Source organism: Ictidomys tridecemlineatus, chromosome 1 (assembly GCF_052094955.1).
Source record: "Ictidomys tridecemlineatus isolate mIctTri1 chromosome 1, mIctTri1.hap1, whole genome shotgun sequence".
NCBI lineage: Eukaryota > Metazoa > Chordata > Mammalia > Rodentia > Sciuridae > Ictidomys > Ictidomys tridecemlineatus.
Genome location: NC_135477.1, coordinates 185,973,124 through 185,984,400, shown reverse-complemented (window position 1 = coordinate 185,984,400; position 11,277 = coordinate 185,973,124).

Genomic DNA, 11,277 nt, shown 5'->3' with positions numbered 1-11,277 from the left:
TGGGAAGAGGCAGAACTTGGATTTCTTCATTTCACTGTGTTTTCACTGTTTCCAGTGTGGTCAGAAGTGATCCTTGCTCCTGTTATTGTACCCTTGCATAGATCTTCCTCAGTGAGTAACAGCCATGCTCCCAGAATCCAGTGCAATCAGTGTTAAGTAGCATCCCAAGTCACATCCTGCAGTGGACAGCAGGTGTCCTCTTGGCCTGCTGGATAACTTACTGTGAAACATGGTAGCGCCATGCCATGAGGTCACTCACACTCAAGCAGTCCCGTGGAGAGGCCACGTGGAGGGAATTTTAGGCCTCCTGCTCATATCCATGTGGATGAACCAATTTGAAGTGGACAGTCTGGCCCCTGTAAAACCAGCAGCATCCAGAACTTCACAAGAGACTAAGAGCCACAGCTACTCAACCATCCTCAAATTCCTGAAATACAGAAATGACAAAAATCTTGTATGAGAAACTATTTCTGTTAATGGACTAAACTTTAGGATGATTTATAATTCTGCAATCTATACAACTATTAATTGAAGAAAAATGAATTTTAACTTATAATAAAGAATCCTTTTAGCAGGTTTGCTTTGCAGTGTTATGGCTTAGCCCATTTACACACACACACACACATACACACACACATATACACATATATACATATATATTTAAGGCTTACTTTAAAGCCTTTATTTTAAATGAAAATGAATAAATAAGAATGAAGCAAAATGGCAACTGAAACTCCAAGTTGAACAGATATCCGTTAATTTGGTCAGTTTTTCATCACTGTAAGCAAAAGACCTGAGAACAATGTAAAGGAGGAAAAGTTTATGTGGCTCTCATGGGTTTCAGAGGTTCGGTCCATGTTCAGAGGACTCCGTAGGTCTGGGCCTGTGGAGAGGTAAGCATCATGGCAGACCGGCACAGCAGCGGAAATCAGCTCAGGACATGACAGCCTGGAAGGAGTGGCACATGCGCGTGCACACTCACACACCACACACACAGAGCGCTTCCCACCAGGGCTGAAGTATAGATCCACTGCTTAGGTGAGGCTCTCTAACCTAATCATTCCAACTCTGAACGTTCTTGCATTGTATCCCACATGAGTTTTGGGAGAACACCACATATTCAACCCATAATATTCATGCACCAAACTATCTTCAAAAGAGCTAAAAAGAAAACAAGTGAGAGAAGGTGGTGCTCTTTTTTAGTATAACAGAAATACTTCTTGAAGTGGGCAGGAAGGAACGAGTTGCCCAAGTCACCAGCCCCAACTCCTAGAAGCCCAGCATGGAGAGAGATGCCTCCCCTTTCAGGGAGGAAGAGAGTAAAGTTTGGGGCTTAGACATGAAACCTAGGCCCAGGCCCACTACAGTAACCCCCTGTGTAGGCAAGGCTCCACCCTTTCTGACAGGCCATTCCCATGTACTTAGCCTGGAACTTCACTAGGCCAGGCAGCTGAAGTCCTGTACCCCTCCACCAACCTCAGAGGCTGACCTGGGAGCAAGACTCCACTCAGTGATCAGCTAGGCATGAAAGACAGCAAAAGCTTTGTCTAAGATTCTAGTGCCAGCCCTGTCAAGGTGAGACAAAGCACAGAAGGCCCTGTAAACAGGCCAGAGTGCAGATGGAACCTCTAGACCCATTTAAGACGGAGATCTGCTGTTATCGTTTAGCTATGAACTGTCTCTGGAAAGATCATGTGTCAGAAGATGCAAGAAAGTTTGGAGGAGAGATGATAGGGTTATAAGGGTCTTAACCTAATCAGTGCATTAATCCTCTTGAATGGATTAACTGGGTGGTGACTATAGGCAGGAAGGTGTGGCTGGAGGAAGAAGGTCACTGCCTTTGGGGTTTATATTTTGTCCCTGGTGAGCCAAGCTTAGTCTCTCTGCTTCCTGAAACGCATGTTCTGGCTTGCTTTCCTGTGACACTCTTCTGCCCTTATGTTCTGCTCATCTTGCACACAGAGCAATGGAGCTGGCTGTCTATGGACTGAGACCTCTGAAACTGTAAGGGTCAAACTTTCCTCCTCTAAAAAGTTCTTGTCAGGTCTTTTGGTCACAGCAGCCAAAGAGCAGATGCCACTTAGCACTACTTGCACAGACTCACAGTTCAGTGTGCATTGCTCCCAGCCTCAGAGGGGACCCAGGTCATACCACCTCCTCCTAAGTCTGTGCAGGCCTCTGTGGCTGGGAGACTTGGCATATCCCAGTTAAGCACCAGTTTTGATGGCCAAGGCCAACGATGGGCAATGCAGATGTCAACAGACAACTGTTCAGATATAGGACTCTAGAGTCACTCTAGCACAAGGTGGAAACTGTGGGATGGACTCCTGTGTGAGCCTGCACCACATCAGCTTCAGTGTGGGCTCACCACACTCCTGAGACTTCACAGGTCATTGCCAATGTGAGAGGCAGGTGTGACCTAGCTCAACATTCGCTGGGTAGCCAAGTGACTGCCTTCACCAACATTATCCTGACCTCAGGCAGCAGGGCGGGAGAAGACCCATCTTCTGGGTAACAGGAAAGTGTGGTAAGTGCAAGACTTTGCCCTGGAACTCAGTGTTGCCCAGGTGAAAACTAACACTGAGCAGGTCCTAAGTGCCTCCACACCCAGGCTTGCCTATCAATGGAGACTGTGGAACAGCCCCAGTTTCAGGAAAGACAGGCAACTTCAGTCTATACACATGGTTTCAGCCAACAGCACCTGTGCTGTGTTGCTATGGTCTTGGGTCACAAGTCCACCTCAGCAAGAGGTAGCCAATAGCAGTTTGAGGTGTTTTTTTTTTCTTACCCCAGTGTTGTGCTGCTTTTGGTGGGCTGTGTGCAAAGAATGTAACATAGATTGGCAGATTGACAGAATTGTTGGCCACAGGCTGGTATCTGTGGACGAAGCATCCAAGTCTCTCCTGGCCCCAGGGAAAGACTTGTGGATACAGACTACTCTTTCTAGGCACTTTCCTATTTCTTTTGAACAACCCACCAACAGTGTGCATTTGGGAAAATCCAGGGCTTGGATTTATCTCTACTATTGAAATAGTGGCAACAGACCAACAACAGACCATCATAAAATCTGGACCTGAGTGCCAAACAGAGCTGAAACAACACAAGTGACTACAGTCTCAGAGAAAATAGATAGCCTGGTCAGAAGTTTTATAATCAAGGCAAAATCAAAGCCAAATTAGGAGACTGAAATAAATGCCAAAATTCTTTATCACACAAACAATAAGCAAGGAATAAACATCAGCTGGAGATAATCACCAAACCATAAAGGTCAGACTATAAGAGAGAGAGTGAGTCACCTTTGTATTGCTGTGATCAAAACAGCTAATAAAAAGAAGACAGAGGAGGAAAAGCTTGTTTTAGCTCACAGTTCCAGAGGTTTAGTCCACAGTCAGCTATGTCCATTGCTCTGGGTCCAAAGAAAGTCAGCCCAAGTGACCCTTTAGGTTACAGCTCTCATAATCAAATCATTCCCCCCCTGAATATTCCTCATTCGAACAAATTTGGGGGGACACCTCACATCCATACTATAGCAGGGAGGAAGACCAAAAGGAACTATAATAAAATAAAGCCCAGATTGCACAATGGTTGTAGCAAGACCTTACCTACCAACAATCACCTCAAAGGTAGATGAATTAAATTCTCCAATTAAATGCACTCACTAGATTTGCATAAGCTATTTGCACATTGCTTCATGTCTATGGCCTTGCCCACTGCTAGGCCAATGGAAGAACTTTGAGCTTAGCTATGTATGCTAAGGTACTCTCCATGGGCTGGCTGCTTCTGTATTTAAAAGCCTGGCATTCAGAACCCAGTGAAAATTGAAAGAATGCTGCAATTGGAAAAATCATATTAAAATGAATAAAGAACTCCTACAACTCAGTATTAAAGGACTAAAAGACATCAGAAATATGAAAATTATTTGAATAAACATTTCTCATGAAAAGACATATAAATGGACAACAACTGCATAAGCTGCACTCAACAACACTAATCAGGAAACTGCCAGTCGAAGCTCATGTGATGTCACCACGTGCCTGTTAGGATGTGGTCTTAGTTGTTCATTGCTATAACCTGAGGCTGTGCAATGCAGGATGAAGAAGTTTATTTAGCTCATAGTTTTAAAGGCTACAAGTCCAAGATCAGTTCTTCCCACAGGATTGTCCTCTGCTAAGGGCCTCATGGTGGACGGCATCACAGCAGGAACCCAGGAGAAATCACATGAGAGAGAAAGGTGGAGAGTGGGAGAGTCCCATCCTTCTCTGTTCATAACAATGCAATCTCACACACACACACACACACACAAAAAATAACCCTCATTCTGGGAGATCATCATCCCTTCCAGGACCAGTGCCTAAGTGACCGAATTGCCTTTCATCAGATTCCATCTCCTAAAGGTTCCACCAACTCCAACATCACCACCTGAGGACCACAGTCCAAACAGGTGGGCGGCTGGAAGCATGATCAAAGCATATTCAAACCATAGCACTCAACCCGGGCCTGCAGGGCCTATCCTGCCTCACAATGAAAACTGCATTTATGTGAAGCCCAGTCTCAAAGTCTTGATTTTGTGGTGGGGAGTGGGCCCACAGGGTCTTGGGAAGCACCACACCCACAGCTTTGCTGTCTTCAATCCGAAGAAGATGCTCCCTGAGGCTTTGCACTGACACTTGGGACTTCCCAGGTCTGCGAGTGCATGCTGCTGGTGGCCTTACTCGAGCTTAGTACTGGTGATGGCCCCATCCCCATTGATATGCCAGGCATCACTGCACTGGGTGATCTCAAGGACACTTCCTCCTGTAGCCAACGTTAGCCTGGCATTCCAGGCTGACCTTCAGAATCTTACATGAAGCTTCCATGACTCTATCGTTGGTGCCTACACAACCAGCATCATGTAGATGCCATTGAGTTCTACTGTCAGTATGACCAGGACCTGGGTGTACTTGTGCCCTGGAAGTAGCCATGGAGTGCTTTACCAGAAGGTAGGAAGCACAATTCTGAAAAGGACCCTGGACATCCAGCCTGTGGAGAGCACCAGGTGCCTTCTCTGTGACATACTCCCTTTCAGGCCTCTGCTCCTATGGAGAGGGCCAGCCATACCAACCTCTGTGCTGCCTTCCGTGATGTTTCCTTATTGTCTTCTTGTTAGCACAGGGGTCCCTTTCATCTGCACAAATCGCTTCAGCAAGTGATTGCTCACTGACCTTTCCTTCATTTTATTCTCCTGGAAAGTTCTTTATTTTTTCTCTAGCCAGGCTATAAATGTTTTTTTGCAGGGGAAGTGTACCAGGGATTGAACTCAGGGGCACTGGACCACTGAGCCACAAGGTGCAGGTGGCCTGAGCCAGAAATACCTGTAACCACGGGAGGTCAGACTCACGTATGCTCCTCAAGGTTAGAGGCAAGGTAGGGGTTTATCTCCTGGAGCAGTGCCAGGGAAGACCCCTCACAGCGATGCTGAGGACTGACATCTGTGCTGTCCTTGCACTTCTGCACACAGCTCCTGACCACACTGACGTTGGAGGTGATGGCCTTGCACTGCACAAATAAAAATGTAGTGACCATTTTTATTATTATTTTATTATTTATTATTATTAAAATATATTGAAAAAGCAAATACATGGAGCTCTAAAACCAAAATCAAAACAAAAATAAAACTAAATGGTCAAACATAAAAAAATGTTCAACATCTTCAGGAATCATAAAAATGCAAATTAAAACTGCACCGAGAGTCCATCCTACTCCAGTTAAAAGGGCAAGTATCATGAACACACATAATCATAAATGCTGGCAAGGATGTGGGGGTAAATAAACTCATATACACTGTTGGTGATATTGTACTTTAGTACAGTCACTCTGGAAATTCATGTGGAAGTTCTTCTAATCACTAGGCATGGAATCATCATCTGACCCAGCTATACTACTAGTCAGTATTTATCCCCCAAAAATTAAATTCAACATGCTATAGCAATACATGCATATCCATGTTTACAGCTGTGGAATTCACAGTAGCCGAACTATGGCACTAGCCTAGGTGTCCATCAACAGATGAATATGTGGTGCATATATACAAAGAGTCTTATTCAACTATAAAGAAGAATTATGTCAATTTCAAGAAAATAGATAGGTGTTGCGTCTCACAACTAAACCAATCTGGGTCACTCCAAGTGAATTTGGGGAATAAATAAAGACACAGACTCAGAAAGTACCTTTCCTTTGGGTTCACTGACTGCTCCTCAGCTGCAGCTTCCACAGGGGAGCAAGGCAGGAAAGAAAGAGAGTGAAGAGCATGTGCTGAACCCTTTCATTGGGGAGAAGCCATTCAAATGAGGCAAGGAGTAGGGTTACAAATAGGTAAGTATAACTCAACCCCAGCAAGGTGTCGCCTACACCTGGAGCCATGCCTTGTTTTCTTAGCAGGGGCAATGCCCAAGTTACTGCAACCTGGCACTGCCGTGCAGGACTGAAGACAGTAATTGGTCAGAACCCGGTGCATCAGGACTTAAAGGCATCTGCATCCAGGGCAGTTCGAAACTTATTCTTCCTTTCTTAATATATATTTTTAAAAAAGGCAACTAGAGAATTGTATATTTTAGTCATTGGATTCTTGGTCCAAGGTTGTCATGATCTACTATTGAAACACAAAAAGAATTAGTTGAAAACATATCATTTCAATAACATAACTTTGGAAGATCTAGGTTATTATTATTATTCTGTCAAATACTCATCAGAAGATTCTTAATCATTTCCCAATTGTATTGGGAAGCATTGTGTTTGACCATAGTAACATAGACATTTTTATTTGGCATGACATTCAAGCTTTTCCACAAACCATAAAGCAGAGGGCTCATTCACATTATTCATTACAATGGTTTGTAGAGAATTTTAACTTAGTTTCAATTCTTCCATCAGCACTTATCTGACTATGAGGGATCTTGCAGGAAATTTAAGTAAAATTATTTTTTAAAAATCACATATTGTTTTAAAACATAGCCACAAATGCTGTATTGTAGGAACAATGAATAATGTTTTAAGTATTCACTTCAAGGATCATGAAATCAAGAGCTTGCCTAGGTCTGGTTAATTGGCATGTATCTGTTTCAAAGCCAGAATGTTAACTTCTGCATGCTAGCTGGCAATAGGATGAAAGAATGTTGATGAAGGGTCAATGTCCTTTTCCACCACTGTAACTAGGGATGGAATGAGGCAAGTTGTACCTTTTATAGGCTACAGGATTTTTTAACTATCCTTTCTCTCAATTATCACATTAAGGAGTCTTTTAGGTCAGTAATGCAAAAATTCTGGAGGCAGAAGCACCAGACATTCTGTTGGATGCCAACTCACTGAGGGTTAAGTCTTCTGTGATTTTCCTTGTCAATTCTAGGAGACCAGTCTGTAAATGCCTGGCCTATATAGGAAGGTTCTATTTCAATAGTCATTCTATTTTGACAATTGTCCAGATATATAGTCTTAATTTCTAAGGACCATCTTGATTGGCTGGTTTACTTTTCTCATATGCTGTCTTTTTCTCAAAAGATACTCCCAGGCAGCCTGTTTACATAGGATCAACATATAGGTATAACTGACCATTACAGTCAGGAAAAATTAATCTGATTATATAGGTGGACTTTCCAGTCCACAGCACAAAGCACATTAAAGGTGGACCTGAGAAATGGGCCTATAGAAGTTTGATCTTAATTTTACTTACCTGACAAGCTCATGAAACTGCATGGATTTAAACTCCACAGTTGGGAGATTTACCTTTCTGTGTCAGGGTTTTAACCTTTCAATGATAACCAGGTTAAACTCTATTTTTTGAAATTTCATTTAATTTACTGAATCATGTTCAGCAGCAGTAAGACTCAATACTACAATTAAGAAACAATTTTTAAAATACTTTGTAAGATTTATCGTGACCCTGTGGGGTCCTGTTTCCCCCTGTTTTAATATATTAACATTGAGTAAAATGTTGACATATATCATAATATCATTAATATAAATTATTGACAATAGTACAAGTATTTAAATGATAAGATTTATTATCTCCAGCTGGTCGTGAGGCTTGACAAAGTCAATTTAGGGGGCATGGTAATAGAAATTTAGCCTTTACTAAATGTATGACTTGATTTTGACTTTAACAGAATTACCAAAAATGAATAATACAATAAGTTGTATACAAAAAAATTATATTTTGAAATTAGCTCTAGATTAACTTAATCCATTATCATAATTTGGAATAAAGATAGAGACAGAGTTTTTAAATTAGGAGTGGTGGTGGTCTTTATTAGGACATGAGAAATTATGTAAACATCTATCCAAAATAGAAAGTCAAATGCTAAATAAGCCTAGAGAAGATATTTTGGTTTTACCATTACTAAAAAATGAAGTAGAGAAATGAAATGAATAGTCTTTTGTCTATGAATCTAAAAAAAGCTGTCATTATCGTTATCAAACTTAGTGTAGACTTAAGTATGGAGAGTTAGTATCTCAAATATTAATAGGTAAAAATAAGTCAATAGTGTGATTTAAGACAATGACTTTGTCTTAAATTTGTATGAATTGAATTGAATTTGTATGAAACTGAACTAACAATGACATCTTGAGGGATTATTGTCAAAACAATTGTGTATAAAGAAACATAAGCATGAACATCTTTAATATCTCCACTTAATGTAGCAAAATTAGCTCCAGTAACCATGCATAATCCATGACTTTACTAATTTAAAAAATATTAATGTATGTAGGTTATCATCTCAGAGCACTAAAATTGAAAAAAGCTCTATTATGTTAAATTAATTACTAAAATTAGTTATTGGCTATGGAGATGATTTATTTATGTCTGTCTAATATTTTAGGAGTAACTATTTTTAGGGCTATTTTCCACAGTGCCAAACTGTTTACAGGGCTTGAATTAAGACTCCATTTTAATGTTCAGAGACTCTCAAAACCTGTTTTTAAATAGAAGAGGAGTAAAATTTTTAACTAAGAATCTTATTTTTCTTGTGATAAGATTGCAACTTTAATATCTTTTTGTCTGTATGTTTGCCTTTCTTTTTCTTCTTCACTTGGGCTCCATTTAACTATGGTGCAACACCTAAACCTGGCTAGAATTATGTAAATCATTTGTAATATTGATGGCTAACTGGATAATAGACTCATCTTTTGAAAATTGGTGGCCCCTTATAAGTTTAGGTGCTCTATTGTCCCTTTTAGTATCTCTATGAAAATAGTCGAATTTTTCTAAAGGCTTACTAAGATTTTTTTTTAGGCATTTTGTTTATATGTTGGATATCTGTTTTGGAGGGTTGTCTGTGCTTCAGTTAGACTATCAGATTTGTCACTATTTTGTGTTACTGGGATATGGTTAAGATAAATCTCCCTTAAATCTAGTTTTAAAATTGCCTTCTATTTCAAAGTTTAGCTAAGTAATAGCATAATATTTCTCTAGGGAAGATTAGACATTTGGCATAAATTTTGAAATAATACATGAATTTGAATTTCTTGAAAATCTCCCTGAATTTGTTTTGGTTTATATTAAGTTTGAGAAGTTCCCTTCAATCTTTCTTTCTAGTAGGCAATTTTTAAGGCCTTCTTTGATGATAGAGTTGAGGCAAGATAAGAAAATGAGATACCATTTGATTATTGTAATCTCCCAGTGTATAGACTAGTTGATTCATTCTAACAATTCAAAAAGATCCCTCAATCTCTTTTTGAGAGAAGGTCTCAAAATATCTCCATATATCTCAGAATATTATCCTTTAAATAAGTGTCTCTTAATTGTCTTTTTAAAAATATGATTAAGGGGGTCTGGGGATGTGGCTCAAGTGGTAGCGCACTCACCTAGCACTCGAGCTGCCTGGGTTCGATCCTCAGCTCCACATACAAACAAAGATGTTGTGTCCTCCAAGAACTAAAAAATAAGTAAAAGTTCTCTCTCTCTCTCTCTCTCTCTCTCTCTCTCTCTCTCTCTCTCTCTCTCTCAAAAAAAATATTTAACCTTAATCATATTAAGGTTACTTCCCAGTGTAGGGAGTAGTATATGAGTCTTACCATATTATTTATGGATAATAGGTCCAGTCAGAGAACTTATATAATACACATGAATTTCCAACAAAGTTTGCAACTTTTATTGTTCAAAACTAATGTACAACATTAATTTGGAGAACACCCATCCTAATTAAATGTTCTTCAAAATCCCATGAACATCCAACAAATACAAGTAATATGCAAGAATCAAATTTAGTCTCCAAGGAGAAATGTCAAAGTTAGAATTTAGTCAGCATTTTAAAACATCAATTGTTTTAATTAAGGATGTGAATTTATTCACTAAAATTAATTCTTAAACATTAAGAATCACTAGGTAAATAAAAACCTTAGTTAAAGGAAATAAACTTAACATTTTAATAAGTCTTTATTATGTCAAAATATGGATAAAATCTTAGCTCACATCAACATAATAAGGTCAGGGAAATAGCCTAAAATATACTAGAATTGATTAATTTATATTTACAGTCAGTCCAGTTATACATAAATCAGTTTCTCAATTATTTTAAATTTCTCTATTATCTGTCTAGATAATAGGTAATTATGTAAGGATTTCCTTATGTAGAAAAATCTAAAATATAACAACCTTATATTTCCCAAAGAGAATTTCTTTCCTCTTTGTAGGACCTCCAATTTATGTTTCCTCTCTGTGGAAGTATCTTCTTCTCCGTTTAGAATTCTTTCTTTTGGTTATAATTTGGAAGAATTTCTATATAAGTCTTAGAATCTAAACAAATTATTGTACCTTGATATGAAAAACAATCTCAATGAAAATTTATTGAAATATGGATATTTCTGTAGACAAAATTATATTTGTTTATTATTTTATAAAATTTTGTACAATAATTTGAGAATTAGAGATTACTTGATGATTGTATTATCTCTTGAAAGAAAAAATTTTCATAGTGAAATACATTTCTCAAATATCTGTAACTATAAAAAGCAGAGCATCCAATAAATGCATGTATAAGGAATATAAATTATGTGTTTTCTGTTGAAAGAAAATTATAAGAAGCAAATACATATATATTAATTGAATAAATAGACATATATGTTAAATATTCTATTAATTAAGGACTATAGATTATTCAAATAACTGAGAAAATATTCATTAAGAATAAAGGCATAGCTTATAATTATGTAATCCTTATGAAGCCATGTGTTTTGTTTTTTTAATATTTGGATCCATTTTAGCTTGCTTTTAACTAGAGGTACACCCTTAACTCTATGTGACAT